Consider the following 3,064-nt stretch of genomic DNA (forward strand, 5'->3'; position numbering starts at 1 on the left):
AAAGAAAGAAAGAAAGAAAGAAAGAAAGAAAGAAAGAAAGAAAGAAAGAAAAAGAAAAGAAAGAAAATTCTCCCAAAACTAGTCAGGGGAAGCTGGACAAGGCGGGGAGAAAGCCAAGAAAGAGTGCAATTTCATGCAAAGTCCAGCCAGATCCTGCAGGGGACTTCTGGAATGTAGAAGAATGCTCACAGTTTAGACTCTATCCCAACTGGAGTCAAAGGAGTTGAGTTCTCATACTTCTGCAGTGACTAAGAACTGGGGGCGTTGGTGAGGAGGAATGTAAACCCCCAGTCACTTCCTTTGGCCTTTGCCTGAGCAAAGCAGCTCTAATACTGATCTCATTTCCTTTGGCTGTATACCCAGAAGTTACACTAAGTGAAATAAGCCAGATACAGAAAGGCGAATGCTGTGAAATCTCACTTATATATGAAACTTAAAAAAGCTGAATTCATAGAACCAGAGAATAGAATGGTGGTGGCTAAGGTTTGGAGACCAGAGAGATGGGAAAAGGTTGGTCAAGGGTGCAAAATTTCATTTATAAGATGAATAAGTTGGGGCGCCTGGGTGGCTTGGTCGGTTAATCGTCCTACTTCGGCTCAGGTCATGATCGTGCAGTCCAGGGGTTCCAGGCCTGCATTGGGCTCTGTGCTCACAGCTGAGAGGCTGGAGCCTGCTTCAGATTCTGTGTGTGTGTGTGTGTCTCTGTCTCTGCCCTTCCCCCACTCATGCTTTGTCTCTCTACATATCTCAAAAAAGAATAAACGTTAAAAAAATTTTAAGATGAATAAGTTCTGGGGATATAATGTACAGCACGGTGGCTATAGTTAATAGTACTACATTATATACTTGAAATTTGCTACAAAAAGAAAAGCTGGGGGCGCCTGGCTGGCTCAGTAGAGCATGTGACTCTTGATCTCAGGATTGTGAGTTGGAGCCCCATGTTGGGTGTAGAGATTATTTAAAATAAAATCCTTTAGGGGTGCCTGGGTGGCTCAGTCAGTTAAGCATCTGACTTCGGCTCAGGTCATGATCTCGCGGTCCGTGAGGTGGAGCCCTGCGTCGGGCTCTGTGCTGACAGCTCAGAGCCCGGAACCTGTTTAAGATTCTGTGTCTCCCTCTCTCTCTGACCCTCCCCCATTCAAGCTCTGTCTCTCTCTGTCTCAAAAATAAATAAACGTTTAAAAAAAGTTTAAAAAAAATAAAATCCTTTAAAAAATAAGCTAACTTTGTGAGATAATGGATATGTTAATTGATTTGATTGTGGTAATCAGGTAGCCATTTCACAATGTATACATATATCAAATCATCCCATTGTATACACTATATAGAGAGGGTTTTTATTGTGAAAATAAAAGGCTGGGGGTGAGGGGAAGCAGTTGTAATAGCCCAAGACAGTCCTCCTAAGAGAGTTGCCGGTGCTGGCTATTAAAAAACATTAAAAAATATTTCACTAAGGAGTCCAAGAGGATCTAGGCAGAGCACTGACAGCGTCCCCTGCAGTGTGTTTAGGAACTAAATGGCTAGGAAGGGGCAGAGGGAATGGCTAGAAATAGGATTGTGATAGGTTTCTAGTATTCTAAAACCCATTTTTTTTCATTAAATAACCATTTATTGAGTACCCATAATGTGCCAAATGCTATGCCAGCCCTGAAGATCCAATGATGGACAATGGGGACACAGTTATTGTGTCCTCTTGGCACTTATAGTCTGACGATGAAAAGAAGCATTAAATTACTCTCAAGCACTATAGGACACAAAACAGGAGAACATAAACCAGTTTGAGAGTCAGAGGCTTCTCTGAGAAAGTACTATCTGAGCTGATGCTGAAGAGTGAACAAGTTGTTGTCAGACATAGACTGGGCTGGGGGGGTTGGTGAGGAGGGAAGTGCTTCAGGAGAGGCAACCAGATGTTCAAAGACCAGGAGCCAAGAAGGGTGTAGTGAATTCAAGGAACTGAAAGAAATTGGCATAACTGAGGCAGAAAGAGTGGGTTGGGGATGACAGGAGTGAGCAAATTGAGTAGTAACTAGAGGCCAAATTCAGGATGATATACTATAATCCAAGGACAGTGACAAGATTTAAATGGGATTTGGCTAACTGGATGTGGAAGTGGTGATTGGTCATGCTGAATTTATAATACATATTTCTAATGAAAACTAAGATTATAAGAGGAAGAAAAGTTTTGGGAAAGTGTTTTGCCACTTCGTTCTGTTTTCAAATATTAGTATTTTTACTAGTGTAAGATATTTATTATGCTATTTCAAAAACATCTGAAATCTAAGTGTTATGCAAATATGTATTATGTACATAATGTATATATTATATATTATATGTATTTTTGTATATATGAGGCAATATGTACAAAATTGTAATAATGGGTCCCTCTAGAAAGTAGGACTGCAGATTTTTTGTTCCTATTTTGCACATTTCTGCATTGAGGTTTTATGAGCATATATTTTTATATAATTATGAAAATGTTGCCTATAATAATAAAAAAGAAAATAAGAATAAAGGCAGATTGTGTGTGTGTGTGCATGTTGTAGTTACTCTTTTTTAAAATCTTTTTATTTGAGTATAGTTGACACAATGTTACATTAATTTTAGGTGTACAATAGTAATTTAGCAATTTTATACATTATGCTATGGTCACAAGTGTAACTATCACCTGTCACACACAACACTACTACAATATCATTGACTATATTTCGTATGCTGTGCCTTTTATTCCCATGACTTATTCATTCCATGACTGGAAACCTGTATTTTCCAATCTCCTTCACCTATTTTGCCCATCTCCCCCATCCCTCCCCTCTAGCAACCATCATTTTGTTCACTGTATTTAAGAATCTGGGGGGTTTTTGTTTTTTGTTTATTTTTTGTTTGTTTCTTTGTTCATCATTTCTTTGTTTTTTTGTTTTTTGTTTTTTTTTTTAGATTCTACATAGAAGTGAAATCACAAGGTATTTGTCTTTATCAGTCTAACTTATTTTACTTAGTATAATGCTCTCTATCCATCTATGTTGTCACAAATAGGATAATCTCATCCTTTTTATAGCTGCATAAT

Source organism: Herpailurus yagouaroundi, unplaced genomic scaffold (genome assembly GCF_014898765.1).
Source record: "Herpailurus yagouaroundi ecotype Mexico unplaced genomic scaffold, PumYag 184, whole genome shotgun sequence".
NCBI lineage: Eukaryota > Metazoa > Chordata > Mammalia > Carnivora > Felidae > Herpailurus > Herpailurus yagouaroundi.